Here is a 22251-nt window from a genome sequence, read left to right as displayed (position 1 = left end):
GAAACGGGGGCCCACCTCGCGCCGTCGCTGTGGTTGTGCGCCTCCAAATCACGTGATACATGACGTCACACCACGTGACACGATGACGTCACGACAGTGGAGAAACGGGGGCCCACCTCGCGCCGTCGCTGTGGTTGTGCGCCTCCAAATCACGTGACACATGACGTCACACCACGTGACACGATGACGTCACGACAGTGGAGAAACGGGGGCCCACCTCGCACCGTCGCTGTGGTTGTGCGCCTCCAAATTACGCGACACGATGATGCTTCGCATTCTCCAGGCTTAACCAAGTTAAGCCTCAGCCATTTTTTTTCCCCGAGTGCGCGCGCGGTGGGGAGCGAAGATTCCCTTCAATGTTTCTTGGCGCTTATAGACGCTAGAAACGTGGGCAAAGCACTCGACAGCAAGCGGCAGCGAAATCAAGCCGTATATAAAGAATTGGAGCGGGAGATGCGCGGTATGGATTATAATTTTACATGGGAACAGCTGAGCACCTGCTGGAAGAACATGAAGAAAAGGTTTACGTTTGTAAGTATTGAAAAAGTCGTCAGTGAAGTTCGCGGTGCTGTATTTTGTTTCCCGCATCCGGTCGCATGATTGGAATGCCCATTACGTTCTCTCTTGGGCCCTCCGCACAACCGCACAGAAAGGGTCAGTCAACCCAGCGGGAGAAGGGAGGCGCCGAATGGCGGGGGATTACGGGAGACGTCAAACTCCCCTCATGGACGGAGTCGTTAGGTGGCATCCTGTGTGCACGTGTGTACAGCGAGGCTGACCCGCGTCACAGTGCGTGGCTTTTGTGCTATGTCGGCAGCGGCGTGCTTTGACGTATTGTCACGCTAGCTGCAGGCATGATGAGCGACGATGAGAAACAGATGGATTGAAGTGGCTTTCCTGGAACTTGGGTCAATCGGACGTTGGGAAAGTGGGAAAGTGAATGTTCGCGAAGCTCGCAGCAGTGATAGTAGAAAATGTACATATGTGTACGGTGTCGCGAGGGGCTACCTTCTTTCCCCAATCATTCATTGGTTGTATTTTCCTTTCCCCATTAAGTTATTGGGTGGATGTTTGTACAGTACCTGATTGGTTATTCTCCCACCGAGGGCGGGGACATAGGGTTTAAAACCCGCTGCTTCGGCAGGACCGAGGGCTAGTTTCGTCACATAGAAGTACGAGCCAGTCAAGTGTAAATATCTTTTCTCCTTGCTTGTGTCTTCCTTTGTGCTTTTAATTGTTATAAAAAGTTAACCTCTCCTGAAGTGTCCTCTTGCAATGTGATTGAGCAATTCGAATCTGAAAGACGTCAAGAATCCTACAACAATCATCTTCAACACCAATTCCCCTCTACGAGATCTTAAGAGAGGATTTCAACTTCGTCCTTGTGCGACCTCCCAGGCAATTTATTCGTAGATTTTAGGAGCTGTTCGGATCGGACCAGTCGTCGCTCTGTCTTGAACGAGACCATTCTAACGTGAGGCTTCGGAAGCGGCGGAAGCGAACGTTTTGACTGTACATCGCCACTGCAAGCTCCATGTTGTGCACATTCATCCATGAAACTAAAATCGTCATGAAATAGAGCTGATTCAAGCATAACACGAAGCTGAACACAGCAGCGGAGACACCCATTGGAAATCAAAGCGTGAACGGGCGAACCAACCGACAGTAAAGAGCAGTAGTAGAGAAAGGGAACCTTTCGTTCCTCCTCCTCTAGCATGCGTGTGGTTTGCTCGCTCGACGCTAGGGGTAGGGACGATCGCTGCCCGACAGAAAACCGGTTCATGTAAACGCGGTGGGGTCAGGCTGGTCAGTCGGACATCTAGTGCGCCCCGACTACCCCGACCCAACCCGCAACGACGGGCTCCGAGCCTCCATAGCCTCATATACATGGAACCCGACGTTGCGGGTCGGGTCGGGGTGCGCCAGATGTCGGGCTGACTGACCAGCCCGACCCTACCGTGTTTACATGAACCGGTTTTCTGTCAGGCAGAGATCGTCGCTACCCCTAGCGTCGAGCAAGCAAACCACACGCATGCTAGAGGAGGAGGAACGCCAAGACGAAAAGTTTCCTTTCCCTACTGCTGCTCTTTCCGGTCGGTTGGTTCGCCCGTTCACGTGCGCGCTCTCTTCGAGGCCGGCAGCGGCTCGCTTTGATTTCCAATGGGTGTCTCCGCTGCCGGAAAAAATATCTCCGTGCACGGCCCGTCTCGACCAAATGACTCGACGCGCGCACTTTCTCGCTCTCTTCTTTTACGGCCTGAGCAGGCGCCGAGAGAACAAAACATTTTTTTTCTGCGCTGCACCACCGATGATCTCCGCGAGCCGATCCTTCCTGCGGCTGCGCCAGAGCCAGTTTTGAGCAGTCGGCGCGCACGGGCCCATTTTTGCACGTGCTGGTTTTGTCGCTGTCTTTAGCTCGTGAACGAAAGTGAAGCTGCGCATATGGTGTACTGTTGTGTCGCTGTACTTAAACGCGTGTACGAAAGGTTTGCCACGTGATGTCATCTATGCGCCTGCCTCATGCTTCGCGCGCCTTGCTTGCGTGGTTGTGAAGACGAACAACTCTAGCAGTCCTCTGTACAGACTTCTGCGTACTCAAGAGAATGGTGAACACCACTATCCAAAGCCGGGGTTTCTAGTGATTTCGACGTTTTTTTTTTTGAAAAGGCGGTCAAGCATCTTTCACGATCGAAAATTCTCGAAGCCTTGTAACTAATCGTTGAACCACATCTAGAAGATTCACCATTCCTATGCTGCCCGGAAGGGGTTGACAGAAACCACACCAAATGCTTAACACACCTCATTTCTGAGAAGTTTCTCCGAATTCTTCTCGTCAACTACACAAACAAATTGACAAACCAAAATGACAAGCCGTCTGGTTTCATCGACAAGCCAACGCGAAAGCATTTAAGGCTGTAACTGACATCCCTTGAACTGTGAGCCGCACGACAATGTTGTATAGGTCATTACAAGCAGCGCCTGTTGTTGTTTTCAGTCCTTCAAAGTATGTGAAACGATATCGGAGTTCCAAAGAGCAGAGGATCTTTCTGATGTGGTGTGTTCCACGCAGTGAGAACAGATGGCACAGATACTTCGAATGTTTTCAAACGGCAAGTGCTATTATTTTATTCATACATTCCGAAGTATCGACAGAAACTGTGCCAGCCGTGAAGATGAAAATAAATGTTTTCCTAACCGTGGCTTCGCCCTGTAATATCTGGCCTCACTTTTATTCCTGTTAGTCGCAAATTATACAGCCCTATTCGCTAATACTATGTGCCATCATTGCATGCCGACTTCAATGTTTTGAGATCCATCTACTAGTTCCCTGCTTTGCGTGCCGATAGCAGTGGCTGCTTAAGATATGGTTGTCAAGTTCTTGTTCAGTACTCGGAGCAGCCGTTGAGCAATATGTGCAAAGTAACCGAACCAGCCCCCGGAGAGTTGCGGCGATAGGTAGCAACTGCCCCTCATGCACAGGCCGTAAGAAAGAGCGCGCGCGTCGAGTGCTCCGAGTTCCTACACAGCGCCAGCCAGATCGGAGAGGAGGCGCTAAGCCGATGCGGCAGCGTATACATGCTCCTTCCAACCGTGTCGGGCAGAGCCAACCCACCCCCTGCAGTCGGGCTGGCTCAGCTCGACTCGACGAGCCCGACAACCGGTTCTCGGCCCGACAGCCTACTTAACCCGACTTTTGTCGGGCTCATGTAAACGCCCAGCATGTAAACAAGGCTAATGAGGCGGTACGCGAGTAGGCGCCCGGAATGCCTGAGAGAGAGAAGGCTCAAGACGATGGCGCTCGGTGCATCGGGCGAGTCGGGATGGGAACTGATTCCCACCATGACATCGTATACATGAGCCCGACGTTGCGGGTCGAGTCGGGGGTCGAATTGAGCAAGGTCTACCCAACTCCATGACTGTTTGTTTACATGAACACGATGATAGCGAGTCGACTCTCGCGGCGCGCCCTGCGAGACGCGACCGCACGAGTAGTAAACCTGCGCCTGCTTCTGTTTTCCCCTGCAGAAAATGCTTTCCCCAAGCGTGAAAGAGGATTAGGTGCAATTTGCGGAGGGGGCTGCGAGTCAACGCAGCCTCGGCAGCCGGGCTGGCCCAGCCCGACTCGACGGTAGCTTAGCTCGACCCTCCCAGCCCAACAGCCTACTCGACCCCACTGTTGTTGGGCTCATGTAAGCTCCCAGCATGTCATCCTCTTTTAGAGCGCAGCTCTTTGGCGTCCGTTCCTGGGTTTCGCGTCGTCGTCGGCCTCGTAACCAGCTCCGCCCCCAATGTCACGCTTTTCAATTGGTCGAAATGCTCGTGACGTCACAGTGCGCGAATTTCAAATGGGGCCAATTGTACTTTGGCTAGTAACCATGCAACCAATCAAAGGGATCGTATAGTGATGCTGCAACTAAGTTGGACTGAGCTTAGTTAATTGCTTAATTAATCAATTAGCCTAATTAATATAGAGGAGAATGAAGAGGTCAGAAGAAAAGAAAAGAAAGACGCGCGCCGCAGCGACAACAGCGTCCGCGGAAGGAGACGCTGCTGAAAAAAACAGATAAGTACGAAGCCGCGTTCCCTCCACCACCACGCACTTCCCCACTCAGTAAGACGTTGCTCGTTTCATATACGTTGTGTCGAACATCCTAGACAGTTCCAACAATTGACAGGTTAATGACAGAACACGATGGATAGAAATACAATAATATAAATATGAAATAGCCTAATTAACCTTTCTAGTTAGACCGCATAAATCAATAAAACCAGATGTGCAAGAATTCAGATGTGCAAAACATCATCGTGCGGTTTGTGCGCAGAAGCAAGCGAAATGACATTCTGAACAAATGCAGAAAAAAAAGAGTTGATACCACTGTGCTGGGTGATGAAACGGGAAAACCAATTTTTGTCAATGAACACCTAACTCAGGCAAACAAGGTACTGCTTTCTGCTGCAATCAAGAAAAAGAAGGAAAACGGTTGGAAGTTCGTTTGGACTGCAGGCGGAAAAATACTTGCCCGTAAAGAAGAACATGGGTCGGCTATTCAAATCGCTAGTCACGCGGACCTGGCCCTGATTACTGCATAAGAGTAGCAAGCGAAACACCAGCAAACACACCAGCACACCACAGGTTAAGCATGTATAGCTACTATAGCACCCAGGAATTCAATAACCAGCACAGCAACAGAGATAGTACTTTTTCCGCAATGCATGTGAACATTCGAAGTATTAAAAAAAAGAGTGACGATAGAAATACGTTTCTCGAACCGTTCAAAATAAATTATGACATCCTGGCCTTTTCCGAGACATGGATTACAACTCCTGATGATGCACCACTTTTCTCCGGCTACATTCCTCGGCATGTATATCGCGAACACAAGAGAGGCGGAGGAATCTCTGTATATTTTAAGGAAACACTCACGTATGAAATATTACAAGATTTCTCATTTATATCACCAGATATTGAATGCCTAGGAGCACGAGTTGGGAAGTTTGTGATCTTAGTTGTGTATCGTCCTCCAATGGGGCACAAAAGAAACTTCTTGCAATTTCTTGACACGTTTTTTTCCTTCGTTGGTGCAAAACAATATTCATGCGTTATTCTGGGAGATATAAACATAGACCTTTCTTCCAATGACTTGCACGCCAGCGAACTAAAGACTCTTCTTTCTACATACGATTCCGAAAACAGCATACGCATGCCAACAAGAATAACCACACAGAGTGTTACACTGTTAGACGTATGCGTAACAAATTTAGAACCTCATGAATTTTATTCTGGAGTGCTCTCATCTGACTTGAGCGACCACTTGCCATTATTTTTTATTGCGGTATCCCAAAAGAAAACCAGGAAAGCCCCGGATGCGCTGCTTCATACGCGTCGAAAAATCACTGATGAAACTCTGCAGCGCTTTGCGCGTCTGATAGAAAGAGTTGACTGGAGTGAAATCTATAAACAAAAAGACGCTAACAAAGCCTTCGATATATTCTTCACCTTGTTACGTTCCTCGTATGATGTGGCATTTCCAGAAGAAAACGTCATTTCTCGTAGAAACAAAAAATTCCGAAAACCATGGATGAATTCACTTCTTTACAGTCGCATAAAAACAAAGGACAAAATGTACCACGAATTTTTGCACAAAAGAGACCCAGGTTTATTTTTGAAATTTAAAAAGTACCGGAACGCACTAACATCCGATCTGAAGAAAGCTAAGGCAGAATACTTCCATAGTAAATTCGATAGCATAAGAGAAAATCCTAGAAAGGTGTGGGATGCAGTAAATACACTCACTGGAAGAACTAAAAAGTGTTTAAATATTACTGAAATCACCATTGATGGCAAGATTGTGCGCGGTGATGCTCTCGCCAATGCTATGAACATGCATTTTATTAAAGTAGGCTCGAATGCCTGTACAACAAAGAATTGCACTGATCAGTCAGTATCGACCATAGCACCGTTATGCGAGTCAATTTATATGCGCCCAACAACTCCTCACGAAGTAGAAATGTTAATAAACAAGCTTAAAAATAATGCTGCTGCTGGAATCGATGTCATCGGCCCGATTGAGTTGAAGTATATATCCGCTGTGATATCCGTTAGTTTGGCCTTTATTATAAATCTTACGTTGTCCACAGGAGTCTTTCCACAAAAGTTAAAGGTAGCAAGAGTCACCCCTATATATAAAGGCGCGGGCCCTGAAAACTTAGCAAATTACCGCCCTATATCCGTCCTGCCAACGCTTTCAAAAATTTTTGAAGGTGTCATTCATAACCGATTAGTGTCATTTTTTGATAAACAGAACATTATTACAGAAAGTCAATATGGTTTTCGAAAAGGGAAATCAACGGAGCAGGCTTTGTTATACATTAAGGATAAAATAATTTCTAACATTGAGGATCGAAAATACACAGTAGGACTTTTTCTCGATATTAAAAAGGCGTTCGATTCTATCCAATACAACATCTTACTACACAAATTATCTATGTACGGTGTACGTGGTGTTGCCCTGCAACTTCTATCGTCTTATCTTTATGATCGATATCAAATAGTACTCATTAATGGCTCAAGTTCATCACAGTTAAAACTAACTCAGGGTGTCCCACAGGGATCGATATTAGGACCGTTGCTCTTCCTCGCGTATATTAATGATATTGTGAAAATACCTGAATCACCAGAGATCATTATGTATGCAGATGACACTAATATTTTTTTCACATCGCATGAGATAACAGCACTCGAAACCAAAGTAAATAACTACCTAGTGCACTTGTCCAGCTGGCTGAAGGAAAATATGCTAGAATTGAATTCAAAAAAGACAACATTCATCGTATTTCGCCCAGTTAACAAACCACTGCACAAAAGAATAACACTTAAGTTTGATGACCAATGTCTTTCCTTGATTAAAGAACAAAAATTCCTTGGCGTATGGTTCCAGGAAGAATTGTCATGGACGCCACATGTGAATCATCTAACAAATGAACTAGCACGAACCGTAGGATGTTTATACAAAGTAGGGCACATAATTCCTCTATGGCTAAAACAATTGTTGTACAACTCCCTGTTCTATTCAAAACTAATATATGGGATGATGGTGTGGGGAACCACAACAAAGGGTAATTACAATAAGCTCATAATACTGCAGAAAAAGATAATACGTTGTTATGAAAATTATTATGGACGTTACCAGCTCCTACAAACTTCTCCTTTGTTCTTAAAATATAAAATGCTGAGGGCTGACCAGCTATACTACTATAAACTACTTCAGTTCGTACAACTCCGGAAGCTGCACATTTGCGACAGGGAAGAAAACTCCACTTATCCTTTCCGACACAATAAAAGACGCATACCAAAAACTAGAACCAATTACGGTAAACAAACAGTTCCTTATCAAATGGCTTCGATTCTCAATAAACTTGAAGGTAACTTGAATTTCGCATCTAATATTAGCACATTCAAAAAGCGCATTAAAGATGTCCTAATAATATCAGGTGTTTTGTACGGGGAGTGACGAGTACATATGACATGCATACACAGGATGTATCCTTCTCTTGTACTATGGTTTTTCACTTTATTTTTGTTATAAGTGTCCTTCAATGTATTGTCTACTGAACAAAATCTCTGTATAATATCCTTGCATTTTTTTTGTACTTATCATACTGTGTTAATGTTGTCATCATATTGGCATTATTTATCCACCTTTGTTTTAATTATGTGACTTACCTTCTTGTTATGCTCAAACTGTATTGCACTTCCGTCGACTGCAGAGGAACAGAGGCCTCGTCAGGCGCCACAGCCTTTAGCCTCTGCCCCTGCAGCAGATGCTGTAACTGCTCTGCTGAAATAAATCTTTTCAATCTTTCTTTCAAAACCGAGAACGAAATTGGTCGAGTTGGGGAATCGAACCAGGGTCTCCGGAGTGCGATACGAGCACGCTAGCCACTCCGTAATGCCAGCTGAATGGTTTGGAATGAACAAAGGCGCGTCTAGCTAATACGGCGTCTTCGTTCACTCCCATCTTCCCCCTTTCCCTTACGGCGAGGTGCAGGTGTCCACCCAGATATGCGAGAGAGATACATTTCCTTTCCTCAAAAAATAAATTTACCGTCCAGCAAGGCGTACAGCCGAATTGGCGATGGCGTTCTGTGGACTCCCTGGCAGCGTTGCAAGACGCTGTCGCGTTCCACTCTTACAGGCGAAGCTTAACATGTTAACCACACATCAGTAACACACGCAGACAGCCAATGGACGCGTCATTCGCTGGCAGCACTTGATTCATCATTCACAACCACATTCTTAACGTACGCTCCCTTGCCGCACATGCCAAGGACGTACACCACGATCACATTCTGCGCCATTCCTCTGTACTTTGCTTTGCTGAAACCTGGATGGATCCCGAAGAGCCTCTCGAAATCATAGATTTCCTATACTGCTGTGGTGCTCGCAGAGACCACAACAGAGCGGCGGGAGTCGCTATCTACTTGCGCACAGGTCTCTCTGCAATACCAGTCGAAATGTTTGGCACGTCACATGAAGTTGGCGAACTGTGCGCCGCAAAGTTGCCCAACGGCTTGCTGGTAGTAGCTGCCTACTTCGCCCCTACCGCACTCACGAAAGACGTCGTGCACTTCCTGCAACTCGCATTAACCGTCCATCGATCCACACCGATGTTAGTAGTGGGGGACTTTAATGTTGGCATAAAGACAAACAGCAATTTCCTAACACTTATGCGGGAGAACATCCCGTTCCTCTCGCTCGTAACGCGTCCCACGGCTGTGACAACCTCGCGAGGCACTTGTATAGATCTCGTCTTTGAGAATCAAGCATTGGTGTACCAAGTCGAACATATATCAGTCTATTTCTCCGACCACAAAGCTTCCTTCATGACTGTCAAGAACTGTTAGTGGAGTCTTTGTTAAAGGAATACGTGTGAAAAAAAAAAAAAAAAATTCTGTGATAGCGCATACATGTGTTGCTCGATTTCTTTGCCTCAATCTATCGAAAAGGTGAAACAGCTTATTTGCTGCGCTCAAATTTCGCATTAGGAAGTAACGTAATCGTCGGTAATTTTTTTTTTTTTGTCGAAGAAGCCCTCATATTGCTTTGAATAATGACACCCATAACGGCGCGCGAAGAGTGGTGGCAGACCTGTGGGCTGTCACCACTCTTCGCGTTCAGGAGCGCGTTCAGGCGCGACGGTCTAAGCCCCAAACAGCTCCACAGTCTGCTGCTCGCCAGTATCGTTAGATGGCCTTGAAAGGACCTGCGCGTGGGTGTGTGACCCAGCTTGGCTACGGACGTATGCAATAATTCCTCAAATTCATTGCAATAAGTGAGCGCTTAATAGAAGACAGAGGGAAAGAAGGGCAAGTGCATTTTCCCTTTCCTTCCTTTGTCTTCGTTTATCAGTCGCATACTTATTTCAAAGTTCTTTATTTCCGCTGCCCCAGTTCAGGTACTTCTAGTGGCAGATGCCGATGGCAGATGTCGGGCTAGCAAAAATCTTTTCTTTCCTTTCATATTATTTTATTTTATTAAAACCACTAAAAATCTTCCCTGAATTTCGTCTCGTCGATCTGCATTGTCGATATTTCGGCTCAGAAAATCTATTTCCAGTCAATATCGCTGCGCAGTGCAGTACGCCCCGCCTGTGCCGTCTGCCGCCGGAAACAAAGCAAAAAAAAAAAACGAAGCAGCGACCGCCACTGCACGGGGCGAACTCACGCTCTTAACTGTTTTGAAAAGAGACGAGCTGCTGAATATTTAGCTGCATGGCGATTTTCTTCTTATTTAATGAGAAAAATTGTTACGATAAACCCGTTCTTGAGGAGGTGGTCGAGAAGAAAGAAATCTTTTTTAAAACTTGGCAGTGCAAACCTTGCTAACTCGAGCTCGCTGCAGGAACCTCCGGTTTATTCGAGCTGCATGACGCTTCGGTCCCGTCAAACTCATGCGCTTTTAAAAGGCAGAAGAACCCCGATAATTAGAACCAATTGGCATATGAAAAGGTTAATTCGAACAGGCCGCGCACCCGATCCGCCCCAGCCGGAGAAGTACGACAGCGCGGTGGTTCGCCTCCGGTTCAGTACCACCAACCGTGGCAACCGATCACGCGACTGCCTTGAGCGCACGGTTATCGGCATGTAGGTTTTTCCTCCATGGTTACCGGGGTGCTGCTGGCGCCATGTGCACGCGCGACTTGTCATTAGATACTTTTAGCGTAGCGGAGACGCATTATAATGCATAGACGTATGTTGAGCTGTCTCGGAAGGGAATAGTAGATTAAGTAAAGCAGCTAAGCGTTGGAAATGGCAAGGGAATAATACATCTAATTAGGGCAAGTACGTAGTGACCGCAGATCCGGACCACGAGAGCGAAATAACTAGGAGAACAAGAACGGCGTGGAGTGCTTTTTGCAGGCACTCTCAGCTGATGAACAGCAGTTTACCAATATCTCTCAAGAGGAAAGTATATAACAGCTTTATCTTACCGGTGGTCACCTGCTCACGTAGAGGCTAACTAAAATGGTTAAGTATATACTATATTGAAGACAACAAAGCGAGCTATGGAAAAGAAAAAGGTATAACGTTGAGGCAGGAAGAGAGCAGAGTGGGTCAGGGAACAAACGCGGGTTAGGAACATCCTAGCCGAAATCAAGAAGAAATGGGCTTGTGCTGGGCATGTAATGCGAAAGCAAGGTAACCGATGACCGTTAAGAGTAACGCAGTGGATTCCAAGAGGAGGCAAGTGTAGAAGGGTGCGGCAGTAAGTCAGGTGGGCGTATGAGATTAGAAGGCTTGCGGGCTGCAGCTGGCACAAGACAGGGTTAATAGAGGGATGTACGAGAGGCCTTTGTCCGCCACTGGACGTAGTTAAGGTTATGATGATGATAGCGATACTGGATTACGTAGCCGGCATACGATTCCGCTAAGCTAAAACTATTTAGCACAGTGCGTACAGCACACCGCCACTGCTCATTGCGCGCATCAACCTAAAGGCGCAGGGTGGCCCCAGGTGCTGGCAAGCTGCGCGTCTGGACCAATAAGCGCGTGCGCGAAAGTGGCCGGCACCTGGCGCCATCTAGCATCCTCAGGGTGACCTGCTCGTGCGCAGTGGCGGCGCGCGCTCCGCGGTGGCGGTACACGCTATGCTATACTAGGGTGCCTCGATGCGCGCGCACATCGAGGCACCCTATGCTATACTATGCTAGCGACATAGCATAAAGCGCTTACCGCTACTGCGCGCCGCCACTGCGCATGCGCAGACCACCAATTCACCTAAAGTTTTTTTTCTATATTCAAACGTGTATGCTGCACAAGATACACCAATGTTCATCATGCCAGAGAGATGCCCTTCCTGCGAAGAGTGCCTACCAAGTGAAGGAAGGACATACCATCAAGTGCGCCGAGTGCGAGTACACCTACCATCTCAGAGATTGCTCGGGAATTTCTGAAAGGGCACAGACGAGAAAGGTCGCATGGCATGGCGATGTCCAGATTGTCGTGAAACAAAAGAAGAAAACTGAAAAATCAAGTATGAAGCCCGACCTTGCTAGCTGTTTGACATATGTCAAAGGCTTGACGCTCTTGACGTTGCCAGTCCAAATCGATGAAATGAAGCAGTCAATAGAATTAATAAAAAAATACGCTGACATACACGAGCAGCAGGTAAAACATAATAAAAAGTTATAGCTTGAAGAAACGTGTCACTGCACTTGAGGCAAGTTTCGACACTGGTGAGATTTAATCCATGAGAATGACAGTGCACGACCTTGAATGGCATAGTAGAATGCTGAACTTTGATGTGCACTGCGTACCAGTGAGAAGTAATGAAAATCGGATGGAGAAGATAAATGATGTTGCAAAATCTGTGAACCTACCAGAGCCCACCTTGAACGACGTGGACGTTGTGCACAGACTTTCGTCTGGGCCAGAAAAGGTACCCGGAACCATGTACGCTTAGAATTTTCATGACAAGCAACTCGTGACATCTGGTTTTAAAAGCGGACATCTTTCAGAGATGCGAATGTTTCACTCGCTAAGAACATGACGCGTCAAAACCGCGAGCTGCTGCGCTATGCAAAGGCTTGGTCAGCTGACAATGATTATCGATTTGCCTGGCATCGGAACGGTAAAGTATTCGTTAGAAAGAACTTGATCCCGCTGTTGTGCATTGTGTTGCTGTTCTGGACAAACTGTGAAGCAAGTAATATGCGTCCACGAGTGGCACTCTTTTTTTCAATGTCATCCTTTTTTACTGATTCAGTTGATCGTTCTAACCTCAATAATTTTATTAAACGCGATAACCCACAATGTTGTACTTGCATTCATTTTAACCTCCAATCTGGTCTTAATAAGCAAGAGGAACTTGACTGGTTTTTCTGTGAAGTAGAAACGCGTTTCAACGTTGTTTTTCGTAAACTTGATTTGCGAAGGAAGATGACGTCTATGAGATACCGACGTAGCTTCTACATGAACCGTTCTGTAAAACGAGGAGGACGTGTTTCTGTTAGCTTTTAATGTCATGGAATCGGAATTGCTTTCTGAAGTTTGGTGATAGCGTTTGGCTATAGTTAACTGGTGTTGGGACTCAGGAGGAAGTCGGAGACGTGGTAGGGAGAGCCGGAGGGTGCTGAAGAAGGCTTTACAAGTTTATTTTGATATTTGCACGAGTAAGTGGTAGACAAGTATCTGAAGGCATCTTTCTAGCATAATCATGTGGCGGGTTTTATACGCTCTCAGGTCCCTAGTTCTCTATCTGGGGAATCTCGGCACTTGGGGAATGTCTAATCAGGGATCCCTCGAGCAGCTTAGGATGCCGCCCACCGCCGTACCATTTCCTCCTCGAAGCGGAACTGGTAGTGATGATGATGCCACTGTGAGGCAGAAAGCGGTACCTTGACCGGGGCCTTGACCACTGAACTCCATTTCTCGGAAGGTCAACACGTCCGGGGTCGTCCTCTGCTATCCGGAGGCAACGTGGGAAAAGACCGCTTGCCTCGCCCGCCGTCGCCGTTCTCCGGCAAGGAAAGACGGGGCGTTTGTCTTCAACGTCACCGTCCGGTCCTAAGCCATTGTGGGCGCGCTGCCGAAATTCGCCTGCCGGCGACGTGGAGCCGGTCCCCTTTTCTTCCCGCAGACAGGAGGAAGGCTTATCCCACAAGACGGGGGCGAAACATAACACTAAGAAGATATTTTTGAGGAAAATGACACTGATGAAGCATACAGAGAAGTTTTAGAAATATTCACAGATAATTATTATACATATTTCCCTCTGAAAAAAATCAAAACATTCAAAGTAGGAAACCGTTGGTCGACAAGGAAATGTTGCAGTTATTAAAGAAACGAGACAAGCTCTACCAACTGTATTTTACAGAGCAGGTCTCCTAAGCGCTGAAAAAGTGCAAAATTTTTAGAAACCTGTCACTAAACAACTTCGCGTCGCTAAGAAGCAATGTATTTTTAACCAATTTAATTCAACGGATGGGCGATCTGAAAATTTCTGGATGGTGTTTAACTCTATCTTAGGAAGTTCTCCAGAACTAACAATGAAAGTTATGCAAGACGGGACTGAATTAAAATGTGCTCAGCTAGCGGATGCTTGCAATGACTACTTCGTTTCTTTTGTTGAAACATCAACCGGCGACGCAGTTTATCCTATTTGACTGCGCGAAATCGTGAAACAATATTTTTACAACCGGTTACAATAAATTAAGTACTCACGGAATTTTTATCGTTGAACAACAGTAAATTACAGAAGCGTTAGGTTTGCAGATACACACCATTCAAGATTTGTGACTGTTACATTTGCACCGTGCCTCGCCCATATCTTCAATGTTTCCTTGCTGTCCGGCATTTTCCCGCCTCTTATGCATACAGCAAATGTTACAGTACTATATAAAAAAAGGAAACAAAAATGAAATGGGCCACTACCACCTGATATCAATATTACCTGTATTTTCTAAAGGCCCCGGAAAAGTTATTTTAAAACGACTTTCCCGTTTCACTGATTACTGTAACCTTGTCACTACTGCTGAATATGGCTTTCGTAAAAAAAAAAAAATGGTTGGTTGGTTTATGGGGTTTAACGTCCCAAAGCGACTAAGGCTATGAGAGACGCCGTAGTGGAGGGCTCCGAAAATTTCGGCCACCTGGGGTTCTTTAACGTGCACTGACATCACACAGTACACGGGCCTGAATTAGCGCTCCTTGCTCAGAAAGGATTCATACCACAAAATTTGGGTCAAGAAACATGGTACTTGGGTTGTTTTCAGATTTTTCAAAAGCGTTTTACCTTGTTAATTATTCTTGTCGCTTAAAAAATTTGGATCGCTACGGTATCAGAAGTAATGTCCACTTGCTAATTTCTTCGTTTTGTGACGTAGATCCCAGTTGGTGAATGTTCCAAGCTTAAATCGGTAGTTTCTGGCGTTCCGCAGGGCAGTATTTTGGGCCCCTTTCTCTTCGTCCTCTAAGTCAGACATCGTTAGCATCGATAGCACTGCTAAGTATATAATTTACGCAGATAACTAGTTTTTTTGTTTTTTAAGGTACCTCAGTTACTGACCTTACAAATCGAGCCAACAAAACCTTAAGAGAAAAAATTTTGAGTGCACTTAAGTGTGCTTACGTGGAGGAATGCGAAAGCATGTCTTCGGTCTTGATTTTGTTTCTGACTCATAACGCGGAGTGTGGCATTTCGTCATTTCTTTTTACGACATACTACACCAGTTAGTCATTTCCGGTTACGACATGCTACACCTCTTCGATATTTCCGGTTACGACATACTCGACACTTCATTTCCAGTGACGACATACTACACTACTTCGCCATTGCAGTTACGACATTCATTTATTTTATTTATGGAGCATTGCAGGCTCTTTTGGTTCCTGGCAGGAGGGGCAACACAGGGCAACACAAATACAAAAAAAAAACACTGAAAGAACGCAAAGCCAATAAGTTTGATGGCATCAATCTTTTATTTTTTCAATGCATTCTATGTCACGTAGTGCTGTCAAAGGTAAAGCATTCCATTCAGCTACGGTGCGAGGGAAGAAGGAGTATTAAAATAAGTTATTTCTGCCAGTGAATTGATTCGGTGAATCAGAGTGGCGAGGTCTTGTTGGCCGTGGAGCGGAAAATGGCTTAACATAGAGATCTGGGCACATCGACTTGTTATGTTTGCAGTTAGTGAGTCGGTTGAACGGTACTTTGGAAAAAGATGAATCGAATGGCCTTGCGCCGAATCATTTCAAGTGTTTGAATGTTAGTTTTAGTAAATGGGTCCCAGACGACCCAAACGTCTTTTAATTTGGATCTGATCAATGATGAATAGGCTAAAAATTTCAAGTCTGCCGGAGAATTATTCAGTTTGTGCTTGAGGACACAAAGTTTACGGAAACCTGATGCACATACGTTACTTATATGCTTATTCGAGCTTTGACTGTTAGTTGCCAAGCCAAAATATTTATATTCAGTTACCTCCGAAAGCGGAAGTGATGGAAGACCGTATGGGTATGCTATAGTATTGTAAAGGGGCGAGCATGGAAGCGAATGCCGAAACGGGTCACCGACGTTGCCCTGAGGAGGGCGCGGGTAGGGCGCCCGTAAACCGACAGTACATGTTGCTGCCGGGAGTCAAACTGGCTCCTCTCCTTGAAAAGCGAGGGAGCGTTTATTTCCCTTTCCCTTTTTCTCCGTGCAGCTGGGTGCCGCTGAAACGGCGCCTGCGGTGTACTTCGCGTCCGCTGACTTGGGGAATCGTCACACCCCTCCCTTTCTTATGAAGCCTGCTGTACGGCACTGGTGTCGAGCGGCGCTTGCTTCCGGACCCGGGAAGACCGACGAAGCTGGGGGTGCAAAGGGGCCGCACTTGACTGCTGTTGCCGCGCCGAGGCTGTTGTAGACGGCTCGGTGCTTAATGAGCAGCGAGGTGGGCACAGCTGTTCCGTGTCCGTTGTCGCTGCCAGTGCAGGAAGAGGCTCCTCGTCGTCTGATAGAACGCCGGGCGTCCTTCGCGGTCGCACATGGTCCGCGTGTCTGTTCCACAGCGTTCCGTCTTCGAGTTCTATTTGAAGCGACGAAGAACTTGTGGGATGGCGAACCGTTCCGGCAATCCAAGCTGGGCCTGGTCGGAAGTTTCGAACAAAGACCGGCTCGCCGGACGAAGGCAAAGAGCTTTTGCGTGCGTTGCTGTCGCAGCGCATCTTTTGCTTCAATTGCTTGAAGTCCACATGCGCCCTTAGGCCGGGGTGCATTCGTTGAATGGGCGTTTGCAGTTGCCTGCCCATAAGGAGCTCAGCGGGAGGGGACCCAGTAAACGCGTGCGGCGTTGTTCTGTAGGAAAGCAGGATCCTGTCGATGTTTGCTTGGAAATGTCCAGGCGCTGCCTTCTTGAGCTTCCCCTTAATTGTCTGCACGATGCGTTCCGCTGCTTCGTTCGATGCCGGGTGGTATGGCGGGATGAGAATACGCCGTATGCCGTTCTTGCTCAAGAAGTCAGCGTACTTCTCGCTGGTGAATGCGGTGCCGTTGTCAGAGACAATGATGTCTGGAATGCCATGTGTGGAAAATATGCTTCGCAGGAATCGAATTGTGGCGTCCGCTGAAGGTGCATGAACGGGAACCACCTCTACCCATTTAGAGTAGGCATCGACTAGGACGAAAAAGTAGTGTCCTTGAAATGGACCACCAAAGTCGACATGCAGTCTAGACCATGGTTTCTTCGGAAACGGCCACGGATTAGACTGCGCTTTCCGTCCCATTCTCTGGTGTTCTTGGCAGATTTTGCAAAGCTGCACTTTCTGTGCGATGCTACTGTCGAGTCCTTCCCACCAAATGTGGCTCCGTGCGACTGCTTTCATCTTTGCAACACCTGGGTGAGTTTCATGAAGCAGATCAAGAACTTCTGCTTGTACTTCTTTAGGAACGACGACTCGTGTTCCTCGCAGGACGCAGTTCTCATGAACACTCAGCTCTGTACGATTCTTGTGAAATAGTGTCCAATCATTTCCTCTTGGCAGCTCGTCACCAGTAAGGAGCGCCTGGCGTAGGCGTGACATAATAGGATCACGGTCTGTAGCTTTGGCAATGGCGGATGGCGAAAGAATTCGCGGATATGAATTTTCAAGCATGAAGATGTCAGCAGGCTTGGGTATTGCGCAGGGCTCTGTAGGAAGCGGTAGCCGGCTCAGCGCGTCGGCGTTGCTGATGCTGGTGCCAGGGCGGTACACAAGCGTACACTTGTATGCTGACAGGGTAATTGCCCAACGTATCATTCTCGGTGATGATCTGTCAGGAATAAGCTTGTCCTGCCCGAGAAGTCCCAGAAGTGGTTTGTGATCAGTTATCACTTCAAAATCTTGGCCTCAGAGATAATGATGAAACTTCGTGACACCGGAAATTAAGGCAAGAGCTTCTTTGTCCAGCTGACTGTAATTCTTTTCTGCTGGAAGAAGGCTTCTCGATGCGAAGGCAATGGGGTGTTCCCCTGTTTCATCTCGGTGTGCTAGAACAGCTCCGATTCCGTACGGTGAAGCATCGCAACTGAGAACGATTTGCTTAGAAGAACCGAAATTATGCAGTACCGGTGCGGAAGTTAGTAGATCCTTACTTTCTCGGAAAGCTTGTTCCTCTACGCTTGTCCACTTCCATGGAGTTTCTTCTGTAAGCAGCAGATTCAAGGGCCGGAGAACTGTCGAAAGGTTAGGCAGAAAACGCCTGTAGAAATTAATGAGTCCAAGGTAGCTTTGAAGTTGCTTGACGTCCTTGGGATTTGGAGCGTTCACGACAGCTTCTATTTTCTTTGGCGTTGGCCTCAGTCCGTCTGCGTTTATGACATGGCCCAGGTACTCAACTTCTGTCGCCAGAAATGAACACTTCTCTAGCTTGAGCTTGAGGCCTGCTTCCTGTAGACGCTGTAGCACACTAGCTACGTTACTCAAGTGATCTGCGTCATCCAGTCCCGTTACCAAAATGTCATCAAAGTACACGGTGACATGGCGCATGTCTTGTAGCAAGTTTTCCATTTCTCTCTGGAATATGGCCGGCGCTGAAGCAACTCCGAAAGGTAGCCTAGTGTACTGGAAGAGGCCTTGAGGCGTGTTGATGGTCACTAGCCTCTGTGAGCTCGTGTCAAGTTCTACCTGCTGGTAAGCGTCTTTTAGGTACAGCCTCGTAAACTTTTATGCGAAGCATATTACAAGAGCTACACTACAGCCCGTCGAGCGCGGCGGTGGAGCTACCATTGACCTTTAGCGTGACCACGTGACACCACGTGACAACATGACGTCACAGCCGAGGAGAGATGGGCTGCCGGCTCGCGCGGTCGGCCGCGGCGGTGGAGGCTCCACATCAGAGGCGCTGCAGCTGACCACGTGACGCTACAGCAGCGGTATAAAGCTGAGCTTGCCTCGCTCTCCGGGCACTTACGAGGCGACCAGGTGTTGGGATGCCGCCTAGAAGCAAGGCTGATTTGAACGAGAAGCGAAAGCTTCAGCCTGCCACAGAGACCGATGAAGAGCGGGATGAACGTCTGGCTAAGCGGCGTGCTGCTGCTGGGGGTACATCAATACAGTGTATAGGGAATGGTGGCGGTGGTGGAATAACTAAGGGTGTTTCCAATGTACTTTCCATGGGTGCCAAGAATGCTGTTGTAGCCGGTGCTTGGGCAGCGGTTGTACACTCTGCATTGAATTCACCGATGATCCCGTATATAGCTGCCACGGCAATCCTTGCTACACTTCTAGTGGTTGTATTAAAATGACCTAGTATTCAACCAAGGAAAGCCATGTATTACCAAGCCTAGCCATCAATATGCTTCGCATCTGACTAGGCTTAACCTTAGCTAAGCCTCAGCCATTTTTTGCCACCTGAAAGTTTTGCCCAGAGGTCCTCGACTCGCGGCACAGGATATTTCTCCAGCACTGTGGCACCGTTAATTGTGACCTTGAAGTCGCCACATATGCGCACGCGGCCGTCTTGCTTAAGCACAGGAACAATTGGGGCTGCCCACTCAGACGTTCTGACGGGTGTGAGTACCCCTTCTCGTTGCATTCTTTGCAATTCTTCTGCAACTTTGTCTTGCAGTGCGAAAGGAATTATTCGCGGTTTGAAGAATTTAGGCGTTGAATCTTCCATGACAACAATTTTTGCTTTCACACCTTTGAATGTGCCTAGTACGTCCCTCTGAAAATACTTCTTTGTAGCAAGTCAGCAGCTCGTCAATCCTCGTGAGTGAGTCAACGGATCTGACGTCATTGAGGTTGAGCTGCAGCGCACTGATCCAGTTTCGTCCGAGAAGAGTTGGACATTGGTCCGGAGCTACAAACAAAGGCAGTGTTGCCTCTCTTCGCCCGAACTTGACTGGAACGGTAACCTTGCCCTTAACGGGTGTCAGTCTTCCGCAATAACTCTTTAGAATCACGTCCGATGGATCTACTGAAAGCTCGGGAAACCGCTGTTGGAATGCGATCTCCCCCATTACAGAGACACTGACCCCGGTGTCCAGCTCCATTCTGAGACGTCTGCCTGCGACTTGTAAAACTGCGACAAACGGAGGAATTGTTTGGTCGCTGTTCATCTGCCACGTCTTGTAGACCTGTGACTGGATTTCAGGAAGATTTCCACTGTCTGCAAGGCTGTGAACTGGCTGTTTTTGTTGCCTCTGCGTACTGCGCTTCCTTGACACGTTCTTTTGCTTCGTGTCAGTAGCCGTTGAGTGGCATACTCTGGCCAGATGCCCGATCTTACTGCATGCGTTGCACCGGGATTTGGCGTGCTGGCATACTGTTGCGTAGTGCGGCTCTCCACAGCGATAACAACTTATCGTCTGTTTCATTTGCGCTCGCATCGCACTGTGAACTGGCTGCGCTTCGGCCATACCCTGGGCTTGCATCAACATGCTTGAGTCTTTTTTCGCCGACTCGATTGCAACTAGGACCTTGAATGCAGACTCGAACGTCAGGTTTGGCTCTTCAAGCATGCGCCGTTGCATTGGCGCGTCATTAATGCCGCAAACTAGTCTGTCCCGCAGCACGTCAGGAAGGAAGGTGCCGTACTCACAGTTTGCTGAAAGCTTTTTCAGTGATGCTATGTAGTCGCTGACCGATTCATCCGGTTGGCGAGAGCGACTGTTGAATCTGAAGCGGCGTACCACCATGGAAGGCTTAGGAATGTAGTGGCCCGACAGCACGGAGAATATCTCGTCGATGGAGAGTTGATCTGGAGTCTTTGGCGTCAGCAGGCTCCGTAGTAAGGAGTAGGTGCTGGACCCGCAGCAAGTCAGGAACACGGTCCTTTTCTTCTCCTCTGGAACACTGTTGGCGTCGAAGAAGAGCTTGACTCGCTCCAAGTACTCTGTCCAGGCTCCTCCTTCCCAGTGGAATGGCTCCAATGCTCCGTAGGTCGGCATGGTTGCAGATGATGCGATGCCGGAAAACTTTTACCTCGTCGCCAGAATTGTTATAGTATTGTAAAGGGGCGAGCATGGAAGCGAATGCCGAAACGGGTCACCGACGTGCCCTGAGGAGGGCGCGGGAAGGGGCGCCCGTAAACCGACAGTACACGTTGCTGGCGGGAGTCAAACTGGCTCCTCTCCTTAAAAAGCGAGGGAGCGTTTATTTCCCTTTCCCTTCTTCCCCGTGCAGCTGGGTGCCGCTGAGACGGCGCCTGCGGTGTACAGGTGCGGCCAGAATAATACGGAGCACAGGAAGGGTCGCAGAGCAGCGGAAACATGCTTATGCGCTGCCTAGCAGTGGCGACAGGAACTGTCTTAATTTGGACGCGGCGAGATTGCGCCGGTAGCACGGACCCACTTTTTCCGCAGGCCTATCAACTTCACAGCATATAGCATGCAATCCCTTGCTCTATGATCGACTGATACTCTGCTGACAGTGCCATGCCCTTCGTTGCCCCGTTTCTCGCATCGAGGAGCGGCGCGCGCAGTAGACGGGCGCAAGACGGCTGTTTTGGCATTACGTGTTATCTCGGCCCTTCAGTCCGCGCGGCCATCGCTTTGCAGTTTAGTCGACGGCGCGCGACACCGAGGCTGAAGTGAGCGCGCCTGGATGAAGGCAGCACCTGGCGGTGTTGCCCGAACCAGCTCAGCATCTTTCGAACAGTGATAACGGCAGGGTTGCAGCAAAGAGGGGGGCTCGGCGGCAGGCGGTCTCTCTGCGCGCGGATAGCCACGGGTGTCTTTGTTGTGCTGATAGGTGGCGCTTAGATGCAGTTTCTGCTGGCTTGGCCGCCTTTCGCGTGCTCCGTATTATTCTGGCCGCACCTGTACTTCGCGTCCGCTGACTTGGGGAATCGTCACAGGGTACAATATATTGTTATTTTTATTAGTTAATCTCATAAATGCAATTTTCTGAGCGTTAAGTTTCATGTCCCACTGATTGCCCCAATCCATAATATTTTTTAGGTTTAAATTGAGGAAGACTTGATCTTCACGAGAAGTAATTACATTAAACAAAACACAGTCATCTGCAAAAGCCGGATTTGAACGTGATGAATAACTACTTTAACAATGTCATCCTCATATATATTAAAAATAACAGAGGACCATGAACGCATCCATGGGGGTCACCAGAAGAGACAGGCAGAGTATTTGAATAATGTTCATCCATACTAACAAATTGCACCCGGTTAGATAAGTAAGCTGAAACACAGTTATCTATAAAGTTAGGAAGACCGAATTGGTTAATCTTGTTAGCTAATTTAGAATAGAAAACGAGGTCATATGCTTTACT

The sequence above is a fragment of the Amblyomma mixtum genome, chromosome 3, assembly GCF_055824585.1.
Source record: "Amblyomma mixtum isolate Tamu chromosome 3, ASM5582458v1, whole genome shotgun sequence".
Taxonomy (NCBI): Eukaryota; Metazoa; Arthropoda; class Arachnida; order Ixodida; family Ixodidae; genus Amblyomma; species Amblyomma mixtum.
Note: the sequence above shows the minus strand (reverse complement) of the source record.